Raw genomic sequence first — 13,375 nt, 5'->3', positions numbered from 1 at the left:
CCTCTGTACCTTGGGTCTAACAGCTGCGGGGCATCAAGATGAGCACGTCTCTTGTTCTAGGACTTCATATAGTTTGGGGCACATGGTAAGCAATAATCACTTCTTTAGTTGATCCAAGTGTTGGATCTTTCTTAATTATTCTACTACCACAATTTACTTGTTCTAAGATTTGTCCCCCCCTCCCGCATTTTAATATCTCTTAAGGTGGCACTCACCTTGCACTTGATGACATATCCTACTTTAACTGACAGCATTTCTCTTTCTTAGTCGAACATAAACTATAGTGCATCTTACACTTGATGAAAGCTAGGATGCAATTAAATACTCTATTATGGTTACGATTCTGATATTTGAAATCCTCCGGTAGCTCCCTGTGCCCCCACAGTGTAGTACCTCACCTCCTCGCCATAGTATACAAACCTTCTCACCCCCAGTGTTAACCCCGGGGCTCAGCCGCCATCCCCAGGTGATGCTGCAAGACCAGCTGTCGGTTGTCATGAACTTGCTGTAGTTTCCCGAATGCACTGTGCTGCCTCCTGGCACTTTGAAACTTGACACACTCATCCTCATTCTTCGCTTTGCCCTTGTCTATCACCTCCCTTGAAAATCTGCTCCTAAGTGGCTTTTCCCAGCTCCCACCTACCCTTGGCAGTCTATTATCTCCCTGTGGTAAAGCCTGTCACACTGCATCATGGTCATGCCCGTTGTCTCCCTGAGAAGAGAAAAGGGACAATGAGGGCCCCCAGCATTTGCAGCTCTAGTGCAGAGCCCCATGCCTGGCTTGCAGGAAATGCCGATCATGAAGACAAACAGAGATCATCCTCTGGCTAAAACCAGCTCTTCTTTGCCTATCGCATGATCTGGATCAATAGGAGCAACCAGTTATTATTGCTGTTTTTCTAGGGATTTTTACCCCATATATTTCCCAGGTCTTTACACTTTTTGTAGCACTTTAATTCAGGCTTCAACCACTTCCTAGTCAGATCAGGTGAATTCATTTTCCTTCCCATACCCTCGATGTATTTCACATCTAGTAATTCTTTTTTTAAAGATCTTATTTACCCATTTGACAGACAGATCACAAGTAGGTAGAGAGGGAGGCAGAGAGAGAGGGGGGAAGCAGGCTCCCCGCTGAGCAGAGATCCCGATGTGGGGCTCCATCCCAGGACCCTGAAATCATGACCTGAGCCGAAGGCAGAGGCCGAAACCACTGAGCCACCCAGGAGCCCCCATATCTGGTAATTTTTAACCAACGTGGATTTGCTGCATCAAATAGTTCCTTCTTCTTCAAATATAAATATATAAAGAAAGTGATCAAATCACTCGCATGTCTTAGGAGAATGTCATACCTTTAGTAGCAAACTTGAAATCTTGGCCATTGGTTTTGATTTTAGTTTTGGTTAGATTTGGTTCGGTTTTTGTCCTTTTAAAAATCCCTCCAGTCCTTGGCTCTGTCTGACCCGATTGCTTTCAGCTGTTTCTGCAACAAAATTGTCCTGGCAGCGAAAACTCTCATTGTTTACAGTGGCGCCCCCTTCTGAACACTTTGTTAATAAAAAGAATTTTTGTTGTTGTTTTTGTTTTTTGGCTATGGTAAATGTGGAACAACCATGAGGTATTTCAAAGAGGTGAACCACAGATAAATTTCTCTAAGGGTGGGGTGAGGGTTACTCAAAAAGGAACTTGACAAGGCTTTTAAAGATATCGACAATCATTATAACATAACGTGACTGATTGTTACCGTGCTCTTAACTGGGCAAACACTTGTTGGCTTCCAAGAAAGACTAACATAGTTGAGATGGTTCTAGCGGCCTTCTGGCACAGGGTCTCATGAGGCAGGGATTCTAGCCACTGGCTGTGCAAGGCATGAGGCCTGTTAGTGATTCTATTTTTTCCTCTGCAGAATAGGTCTTTCTACATTCCAGGTCCTTTCTACCCCAAGAAATAGTGTGGCGATTCTCTCAGTGAGTTGTACTATTGGTTTAAACAGCCAACTGTCTCTTTAAAAGGACTTTTGTTTAAATTCCTTTAAAAAAAAGTCCTTTCAAAAAAATCTTTTTTCTTTATTTTTTATTTTTTATCCCATATGTTTACTCTGATCGTGGAACTTTGTCATTTTGACCTTCTCTGCTGATTAAAATATTCTTCATCATCAGCACCTACTGCTCTCCTCTCCTGGTGGTCTCTCCGGAAGGGGTCTTCTCTAGCTCTTCTAGCAGGAGATGGGCACTTCCCGTCTACCCCTCTTGCCAGACTAACCTTACCTGTCCTGCAGGGTCAGGTCGGCCTGGCCCTTTATCTGTTGTTCTCCTCTGAGTGGTTAGATTTTCATAGATCCCGTGCTTTGCTTTTGTCAGGATTTACCTGGATTATCAAAACCCTTTTCTTGTGCCAGTGAAGCCTAAGAAACAGTCCTAATGAGAGAACCAGGAACTCAAACAGATCACATTTATCCTGAATGTTCTGTCCAAAATGAAAAATTCATTTCAGAGGAGCCTCAAGATCTCTGAGAAGGGAAGTTTCACCAACTCTGTCATGTAGGGTCATGAATCCGATTCTGCGTCAATTTTACTACTTTCCCAGCTAGTAATTCTCTACATCAGAAAGCCCACTCTCAACCGTTTCCTATTTCAAAGGCAGTTGCTCTTAGCGTCTGCACATGGCACTTGGGGCCTGCTGGTCGTTTGCTATTGCCCTCTGTACCTTGGGTCTAACAGCTGCGGGGCATCAAGATGAGCACGTCTCTTGTTCTAGGACTTAATATAGTTTGGGGCACATGGTAAGCAATAATCACTTCTTCAGTTGATCCAAGTGTTGGACCTTTCTTAATTATTCTACTACCACAATTTACTTGTTCTAAGATTTCCTCCCCCCCCCATTTTAGTATCTTTTAAGGTGGCACTCACCTTTCACTTGATGACATATCCTACTTTAACTGACACACATTTCTCTTTCTTAGTCGAACATAAACTATAGTGCATCTTACACTTGATGAAAGCTAGGATGCAATTAAATACTCTATTATGGTTACGATTCTGATATTTGAAATCCTCCAGTAGCTCCCTGTGCCTTCACAGTGTAGTACATCACCTCCTCGCCATAGTATACAAACCATCTCACCCCCAGTGTTAACCCCGGGGCTCAGCCTCCATCCCCAGGTGATGCTGCCAGATCAGCTGTCAGTTGTCATGAACTTGCTGTAGTTTCCCGAATGCACTGTGCTGCCTCCTGGCACTTTGAAACTTGACACACTCATCCTCATTCTTCGCTTTGCCCTTGTCTATCACCTCCCCTGAAAATCTGTTCCTAAGTGGCTTTTCCCAGCTCCCACCTACCCTTGGCAGTCTATTATCTCCCTGTGGTAAAGCCTGTCAAACTGCATCATGGACATGCCCGTTTTCCCCCTGAGAAGAGAAAAGGGACAATGTGGGCCCCCAGCATTTGCAGCTCTAGTGCAGAGCCCCATTCCTGGCTTGCAGGAAATGCCAGATCATGAAGACAAACGGAGATCATCCTCTGGCTAAAACCAGCTCTTCTTTGCCTACCGCAGGATCTGGTCAATAAAGAGCAGCCAGTTATTATTGCTGTTTTTCTAGGGATTTTTACCCCATATATTTCCCAGGTCTTTACTCTTTTTGTAGCACTTTAATTCAGGCTTCAACCACTTCCTAGTCAGATCAGGTGAATTCATTTTCCTTCCCATACCCTCGATGTATTTCACATCTAGTAATTCTTTTTTTAAAGATCTTATTTACCCATTTGACAGACAGATCACAAGTAGGTAGAGAGGGAGGCAGAGAGAGAGGGGGGAAGCAGGCTCCCCGCTGAGCAGAGATCCCGATGTGGGGCTCCATCCCAGGACCCTGAAATCATGACCTGAGCCGAAGGCAGAGGCCGAAACCACTGAGCCACCTAGGAGCCCCCATATCTGGTAATTTTTAACCAACGTGGATTTGCTGCATCAAATAGTTCCTTCTTCTTCAAATATAAATATATAAAGAAAGTGATCAAATCACTCGCATGTCTTAGGAGAATGTCATACCTTTAGTAGCAAACTTGAAATCTTGGCCATTAGTTTTGATTTTAGTTTTGGTTAGATTTGGTTCGGTTTTTGTCCTTTTAAAAGTCCCTCCAGTCCTTGGCTCTGTCTGACCCGATTGCTTTCAGCTGTTTCTGCAACAAAATTGTCCTGGCAGCGAAAACTCTCATTGTTTACAGTGGCGCCCCCTTCTGAACACTTTGTTAATAAAAATATTTTTTGTTGTTGTTTTTGTTTTTTGGCTATGGTAAATGTGGAACAACCATGAGGTATTTCAAAGAGGTGAACCACAGATAAATTTCTCTAAGGGTGGGGTGAGGGTTACTCAAAAAGGAACTTGACAAGGCTTTTAAAGATATCGACAATCATTATAACATAACGTGACTGATTGTTACCGTGCTCTTAACTGGGCAAACACTTGTTGGCTTCCAAGAAAGACTAACATAGTTGAGATGGTTCTAGCGGCCTTCTGGCACAGGGTCTCATGAGGCAGGGATTCTAGCCACTGGCTGTGCAAGGCATGAGGCCTGTTAGTGATTCTATTTTTTCCTCTGCAGAATAGGTCTTTCTACATTCCAGGTCCTTTCTACCCCAAGAAATAATGTGGCGATTCTCTCAGTGAGTTGTACTATTGGTTTAAACAGCCAACTGTCTCTTTAAAAGGACTTTTGTTTAAATTCCTTTAAAAAAAAGTCCTTTCAAAAAAATCTTTTTTCTTTATTTTTTATTTTTTATCCCATATGTTTACTCTGATCGTGGAACTTTGTCATTTTGACCTTCTCTGCTGATTAAAATATTCTTCATCATCAGCACCTACTGCTCTCCTCTCCTGGTGGTCTCTCCGGAAGGGGTCTTCTCTAGCTCTTCTAGCAGGAGATGGGCACTTCCCCTCTACCCCTGTTGCCAGACCAGCCTTACCTGTCCTGCAGGGTCAGGTCGGCCTGGCCCTTTATCTGTTGTTCTCCTCTGAGTGGTTAGATTTTCATAGATCCCGTGCTTTGCTTTTTTCAGGATTTACCTGGATTATCAAAACCCTTTTCTTGTGCCAGTGAAGCCTAAGAAACAGTCCTAATGAGAGAACCAGGAACTCGAACATATCATATTTATCCTGAATGTTCTGTCCAAAATGAAAAATTCATTTCAGAGGAGCCTCAAGATCTCTGAGAAGGGAAGTTTCACCAACGCTGTCATGTAGGGGCATCAATTCCGATTCTGTGTCAATTGTCCTACTTTCCCAGCTAGTAATTCTCTACATCAGAAAGCCCACTTTCAACCGTTTCCTATTTCAAAGGCAGTTGCTCTTAGCGTCTGCACATGGCACTTAGGCCCTGCTGGTCGTTTGCTATTGCCCTCTGTACCTTGGGTCTAACAGCTGCGGGGCATCAAGATGAGCACGTCTCTTGTTCTAGGACTTAATATAGTTTGGGGCACATGGTAAGCAATAATCACTTCTTCAGTTGATCCAAGTGTTGGACCTTTCTTAATTATTCTACTACCACAATTTACTTGTTCTAAGATTTGCTCCCCTCCCCATTTTAGTATCTTTTAAGGTGGCACTCACCTTTCACTTGATGACATATCCTACTTTAACTGACACACATTTCTCTTTCTTAGTCGAACATAAACTATAGTGCATCTTACCCTTGATGAAAGCTAGGATGCAATTAAATACTCTATTATGGTTACGATTCTGATATTTGAAATCCTCCAGTAGCTCCCTGTGCCTTCACAGTGTAGTACATCACCTCCTTGCCATAGTATACAAACCATCTCACCCCCAGTGTTAACCCCGGGGCTCAGCCTCCATCCCCAGGTGATGCTGCCAGATCAGCTGTCGGTTGTCATGAACTTGCTGTAGTTTCCCGAATGCACTGTGCTGCCTCCTGGCACTTTGAAACTTGACACACACATCCTCATTCTTCGCTTTGCCCTTGTCTATCACCTACCCTGAAAATCTGTTCCTAAGTGGCTTTTCCCAGCTCCCACCCACCCTTGGCAGTCTATTATCTCCCTGTGGTAAAGCCTGTCACACTGCATCATGGACATGCCCGTTGTCACCCTGAGAAGAGAAAAGGGACAATGTGGGCCCCCAGCATTTGCAGCTCTAGTGCCGAGCCCCATTCCTGGCTTGCAGGAAATGCCAGATCATGAAGACAAACGGAGATCATCCTCTGGCTAAAACCAGCTCTTCTTTGCCTACCGCAGGATCTGGTCAATAAAGAGCAGCCAGTTATTATTGCTGTTTTTCTAGGGATTTTTACCCCATATATTTCCCAGGTCTTTACTCTTTTTATAGCACTTTAATTCAGGCTTCAACCACTTCCTAGTCAGATCAGGTGATATCATTTTCCTTCCCATACCCTCGATGTATTTCACATCTAGTAATTCTTTTTTTAAAGATCTTATTTACCCATTTGACAGACAGATCACAAGTAGGTAGAGAGGGAGGCAGAGAGAGAGGGGGGAAGCAGGCTCCCCGTTGAGCAGAGATCCCAATGTGGGGCTCCATCCCAGGACCCTGAAATCATGACCTGAGCCGAAGGCAGAGGCCGAAACCACTGAGCCCCCCAGGAGCCCCCATATCTGGTAATTTTTAACCAACGTGGATTTGCTGCATCAAATAGTTCCTTCTTCTTCAAATATAAATATATAAATAAAGTGATCAAGTCACTCGCATGTCTTAGGAGAATGTCATACCTTTCGTAGCAAACTTGAAATCTTGGCCATTGGTTTTGATTTTTGTTTTGGTTAGATTTGGTTCGATTTTTGTCCTTTTAAAAATCCCTCCAGCCCTTGGCTCTGTCTGACCCGATTGCTTTCATCTGTTTCTGCAACAAAATTGTCCCGGCTTCGAAAACTCTCATTGTTTACAGTGGCGCCCCCTTCTGAACACTTTGTTAATTAAAAGCTTTTTTTGTTTTGTTTTGTTTTTTTGTTTTGTTTTTCTACTACAGAAAATGTGGAACAACCATGAGGTATTTCAAAGAGGTGAACCAGATAAATTTCTCTAAGGGTGGGTGAAGGTTACCCAAAAAGGAACTTGACAAGACTTTTAAAGATATCGACAATCATTATAACATAATGTGACTGATTCTTACCGTGCAATTAACTGGGCAAACACTTGTTGGTTTCCAAGAAAGAGTAACATAGTTGAGATTGTTCTAGCAGCCTTCTAGCACAGGGTCTCATGAGGCAGGGATTCTAGCCACTGGCTGTTCAAGGCTTGAGGCCTGTTAGTGATTCTATTTTTTCCTCTGCAGAATGGGTCTTTCTACATTCCAGGTCCTTTCTACCCCAATAAATAATGCGGCGATTCTGTCAGTGAGTTGTACTATTGGTTTAAACAGCCAACTGTCTCTTTAAAAGGACTTTTGTTTAAATTCCTTTAAAAAAAAGTCCTTTCAAAAAAATCTTTTTTCTTTATTTTTTATTTTTTATCCCATATGTTTACTCTGATCGTGGAACTTTGTCATTTTGACCTTCTCTGCTGATTAAAATATTCTTCATCATCAGCACCTACTGCTCTCCTCTCCTGGTGGTCTCTCCGGAAGGGGTCTTCTCTAGCTCTTCTAGCAGAAGATGGGCACTTCCCTTCTACCCCTGTTTCCAGACCATCCTTACCTATCCTGCAGTGTCAGGTCGGCCTGGCCTGTTATCTGTTGTTCTCTGCTGAGTAGTTAGTTTTCATAGATACCTTGCTTTGCTTTTGTCAGGATTTACCCTGGACTATCAAAACCCTTTTCTTGTGCCAGTGAAGCTTAAGAAACAGTCCGGAGGAGAGAACCAGGAACTCAAACAGATCATATTTATCCTGAATGTTCTGTCCAAAATGAAAAATTCATTTCTGAGGAGCCTCAAGATCTATGAGAAGGGAAGTTTCACCAACTCTGTCATGTAGGGGCATCAATTCCGATTCTGTGTCAATTATCCTACTTTCCCAGCTAGTAATTCTCTATCTCTCAAAGCCCACTCTCACCCGTTTCCTCTCTCAAAAGCAGTTGCTCTAAGAGTCTGCACATGACACTTGGGGCCTGCTGGTCGTTGGCTACTGCCCTCTGTACCTTGGGTCTAACAGCTGCGGGGCATCAAGATGAGCACATCTCTTGTTCTAGGACTTAATATAGTTTGGGGCACATGGTAAGCAATAATCACTTCTTCAGTTGATCCAGTGTTGGACCTTTCTTATTTATTCTACTACCACAATTTACTTGTTCTAAGATTTGTTCCCCCCCCCCATTTTAATATCTCTTAAGGTGGCACTCACCTTGCACTTGATGACATATCCTAGTTTAACTGACAGCATTTCTCTTTCTTAGTCGAACATAAACTATAGTGCATCTTACACTTGATGAAAGCTACGATGCAATTAAATACTCTATTATGGTTATGATCCTAATCCAATCCATTACTCTAACACTGACTACTACATAACCCTGTCGTTGACACTAATGTTGACTTTAAACCAATACCTGATCCTGACCGTTAACCTTACCCTGGCTTTAGACTTCACCTGACCCTGACTCAGGCAAACACCAGAAACATAACCCTGAAGCTAAAAATGACCCTGACCCTGACCCTAACCATAACCCTGACACTGAATGTGAGCCTGACCCTAACTCTAACCCTAAACCTAACCCTCCCTGACACTAACACGGGTCCTGACCCGAAACCTAACGCTGAACCTAACCCTAAAACTAACCCCTAACATTATCCCTGACACTGACCCTAACCCGGTCTAATCCTAACCCTCCACCTACCTCTACCCTAACCCTAACCACACTTTAACAATAATCCCGAACCTCTCCCTGACCATGATCATAACCCTAACTCTGAAATTTGTCTTTGTCAGATCTTAAACTTAAAACTGACCCTGGCCTTGACCTTAACAATGCCCCTAACCCAGACTGTAAACCTAACTCTGATGCAAACCGTGATCCTGAACAGATTCGTAACCCTAAAGCTAACCCTGATCCTAAACCTACTCATAAAACAGAACCTAAACATAAAGCTGACCTTACCATAACCATGAACCTAACCCTGACCCTGACCCTACAGTGACACTAAACCTGTCCTAAACCTAACCCTAAACTGACATGACCTTGCCCCCAAACAAAACTTGAACCTGACCCTATCTGATCATCATCCTGAACCTGACACTAAACCTAATAGTCACCCTAACACTGACCCTGACCCTGACCTTGACTCTGACCGTAACCCTAACCCTGACCCTACTGTGAGCCTGACCCTAAACCTAACCATGAACCTAACCCTAACCCTGACCCCTACCCTAAGCCTCGCTAACCCTGACCCCAACGAGGTCTAAACATAAACCTGACCCTAAGTCTTTCTTCTCCCTAATCCTAACACTGACCTGGTCTAAACCCAGCTCTGTTCCCTCCAGTGGGGACAACAGCTGCACCCAGGCCTCCCAAGGGCTGGGGGAAGGCTGTATGGGGGTCACTGGATGGGCACTGCATTGAGTGGAGTGTGAGCCTTGAACAGCTTGGGGACCAGCGGCTCAGGGAGCTCTGGTGGAGCAGAAAGTTTGGTAAGGAGCCCCCAGGCAGTGGTGACCTCACTTCCCTGACGACAGAGCCCAACAGAATTGGAACCCACGTATCCAGGCACCCCATAAAGAGAAAACCCTCCTGTCCAGCTCATTTCTAGGCACATCCTAAAGGAAGCGATATGTTCTTCTGCTGTACTGAAGCCGAGAGAATGCAGGGAGAAGAGAGCTCGCCGCTTGACACGTCCCCTCCCTGGCAGGTCATATCAGGTTTCACCAATGCCTCAGGCCCTTTGGCTAATAAAATCAAAAGGTGACACCAGGGGGCTCAGAGTCAGAGAGTCCCACACCTTCTGATCCACTGGTGTAGCCCTAGGTCTCTTCGCAGTCTCTCTCTCACTGTGTGTGTGTGTGTGTGTGTGTGTGTGTGTGTGTGTGCGCGCGCCTCTGAGTGTCTGTGTCTTTGTGTGTATAGAGGACCTGGCCATGCCATCATGGGTAGAGATGCCCCAAGCAGGATCAGGCTGATGAGGGGTTAGATGTCTGGTGGGCAAGTCATGTTCACACCCAAGTTTAATGCTGGTTAAGTGGGATCGGGCGGAGGGTCTACACCCTTCTGCCCAGGGTTTATCCGGAGACCTTGAAGGAATGGGTCATGACCGTGGAGCGGGGCTATACCAAACAGTAACCACTAACCCTGACCCTGACACTGATTGTGATCCTGCACCAAACCCTAAACCAAGCCCTGACCCTGATCCTGACCCTGACACTGACCGTGATCCTGACCTGAACCCTAAGCCTAAACCTAAGCCTGACACTGACCCTGATGTGGACCCTGAACCTAAACCTAACTCTGACATTACCGTAAACATGACTCATACCTAACCATGACCCTGACCCTGACCCTAATCCTAACCCTGACGCTGACCGAACCCTGACCCTAACCATCACCCTGACTGTGACTGTCAGCCTCACCATAACCTTAAACCTAGTGGTAACTCTAACCATGACCCTAATACGGACCCTGAACCTTCACCTCATGGTGACCCTGAACCGATCACTAACCCCTACCCTAAACCGAACACTAACCCTGACCTTATGCTGTCTAACCCTAACCCTAACCATAACCCTACTTCTAACTAAACCCTAACCCCAATCCCAAACCCTACCGCCACAACCTAACTGTGACACTAAATTGAACATTGATCCTAAACCAAAGCCTGGCCCTAAACCGGAGCCTGGCCCTGAGCTTCACCTGACCCGGACCCTGACCCTAATCCAATCCATTACTCTAACACTGACTACTACATAACCCTGTTGTTGACACTAATGTGGACTTTAAACCAATACCTGAACCTGACCGTAAACCTGACACTGGTCCTAGACTTCACCCTGACCCTGACTCAGGCAAACACCAGAAACCTAACCCTGAAGCTAAAAGTGACCCTGACCCTGACCCTAACCATAACCCTGACACTGAATGTGAGCCTGACCCTAACTCTAACCCTAAACCTAACCCTCCCTGACACTAACACGGGCCCTGACCCGAAACCTAACGCTGAACCTAACCCTAAAACTAACCCCTAACATTATCCCTGACACTGACCCTAACCCGGTCTATTCCTAACCCTCAACCTACCTCTACCCTAACCCTAACCACACTTTAACAATAATCCCGAACCTCTCCCTGACCATGATCATAACCCTAACTCTGAAATTTGCCTTTGTCAGATCTTAAACTTAAACCTGACCCTGGCCTTGACCTAAACACTGCCCCTAACCCAGACTGTAAACCTAACTCTGATGCAAACCGTGATCCTGAACAGAATCGTAACCCTAAAGCTAACCCTGATCCTGAACCTACTAATAAAACAGAACCTAAACATAAAGCTGACCTTACCAAAACCATGAACCTAACCCTGACCCTGACCCTACCGTGACACTAAACCTGTCCTAAACCTAACCCTGAACTGACATGACCTTGCCCCCAAACAAAACTTGAACCTGACCCTAAATCTGACCATCATCCTGAACCTGACACTAAACCTAACCGTCACCCTAACACTGACCATGACCCTGACTCTGACCGTAACCCTAACCCTGACAATACTGTGAGCCTGACCCTAAACCTAACCATGAACCTAACCCTAACCCTGACCCCTACCCTAAGCCTCGCTAACCCTGACCCCAACGAGGTCTAAACATAAACCTGACCCTAAGTCTTTCTTCTCCATAACCCTAACACTAACCTGGTCTAAACCCAGCTCTGTTCCCTCCAGTGGGGACAACAGCTGCACCCAGGCCTCCCAAGGGCTGGGGGAAGGCTGTATGGGGGTTACTGGATGGGCACTGCATTGAGTGGAGTGTGAGCCTTGAGCAGCTTGGGGACCAGCGGCTCAGGGAGCTCTGGTGGAGTAGAAAGTTTGGTAAGGAGCCCCCAGGCAGTGGTGACCTCACTTCCCTGACGACAGAGCCCAACAGAATTGGAACCCACGTATCCAGGCACCCCATAAAGAGAAAACCCTCCTGTCCAGCTTATTTCTAGGCACATCTTAAAGGAAGCGACATGTTTTTCTACTGTACTGAAGCCGAGAGAATGCAGGGAGAAGAGAGCTCGCCGCTTGACACGTCCCCTCCCTGGTAGGTCATATCAGGTTTCACCAATGCCTCAGGCCCTTTGGCTAATAAAATCAAAAGGTGACACCAGGGGGCTCAGAGTCAGAGAGTCCCACACCTTCTGATCCACTGGTGTAGCCCTAGGTCTCTTTGCAGTCTCTCTCTCACTGTGTGTGTGTGTGTGTGTGTTTGTGTGTGTGTGTGTGTGTGCGCCTCTGAGTGTCTGTGTCTTTGTGTGTATAGAGGACCTGGCCATGCCATCATGGGTGGAGATGCCCGAAGCAGGATCAGGCTGATGAGGGGTTAGATGTCTGGTGGGCAAGTCATGTTCACACCCCAATATAAGGCTGGTTAAGTGGGATCGGGTGGAGGGTCTACACCCTTCTGCCCAGGGATTATCCTGAGACCTGGAAGAGATGGGTCCATAGCCAGGAGCGGGGCTAACCCCAACAGTAACCACTAACCCTGACCCTGACACTGACTGTGAGCCTATGCCAAACCCTAACCCAAGCCCTGACCCTGACCCTGTCTGTGATCCTGACCTGAACCCTAAACCTAAACCTAAGCCTGACACTCACCCTGATGTAGACCCTGAACTAAACCTAAATCTGACCTTACCGTAACCATGACTCAAACCTAATCATGACACAGACCCTGACCCTAATCTTAACCCTGACGCTGACCTAACCCTGACATTAACCCTAACACAGGCCGTGACTGTGAGCCTGACCCTTACCCTAAACCTAAAGGTAACTCTAACCATGACCCTAATACGGACCCTGAACCTAAACCTAACGCTGACCCTGACCCTAACACTAACCCCTACCCTAAACCAAACCCTAACACTGACCTTACGCTGTCTAACCCTAACCCTACCATAACCCTACTTCTAACTCTAACCCTAACCCCAATCCCAAACCCTACCGCCAAAACCTAACTGTGACACTGAACCGAACATTGACCCTAAACCAAAGCCTGACGCTAAACCTGACCCTGTCCCTGACCTTCACCTGACTCAGACCCTGACCCTAATCCTAACCATGACACTAACACTGACCACTACATAATCCTTCCCTGACCCGAATGTGGACTTTAAACCAATACCTATACCTGACCCTAAACCTGACACTGGCGCTAAACTTCACCATGACCCTCACCCAGACCATGACCATAAACATAACCCTGACCCTTACAGTGACCCCGACCCTGACCTG

Source organism: Mustela nivalis (assembly GCF_964662115.1).
Source record: "Mustela nivalis genome assembly, contig: HAP1_SCAFFOLD_611, whole genome shotgun sequence".
In the NCBI taxonomy this organism is placed as follows: Eukaryota; Metazoa; Chordata; class Mammalia; order Carnivora; family Mustelidae; genus Mustela; species Mustela nivalis.
The sequence above is the reverse complement of the archived record's forward strand: the minus strand, read 5'-3'. Positions refer to the sequence as shown.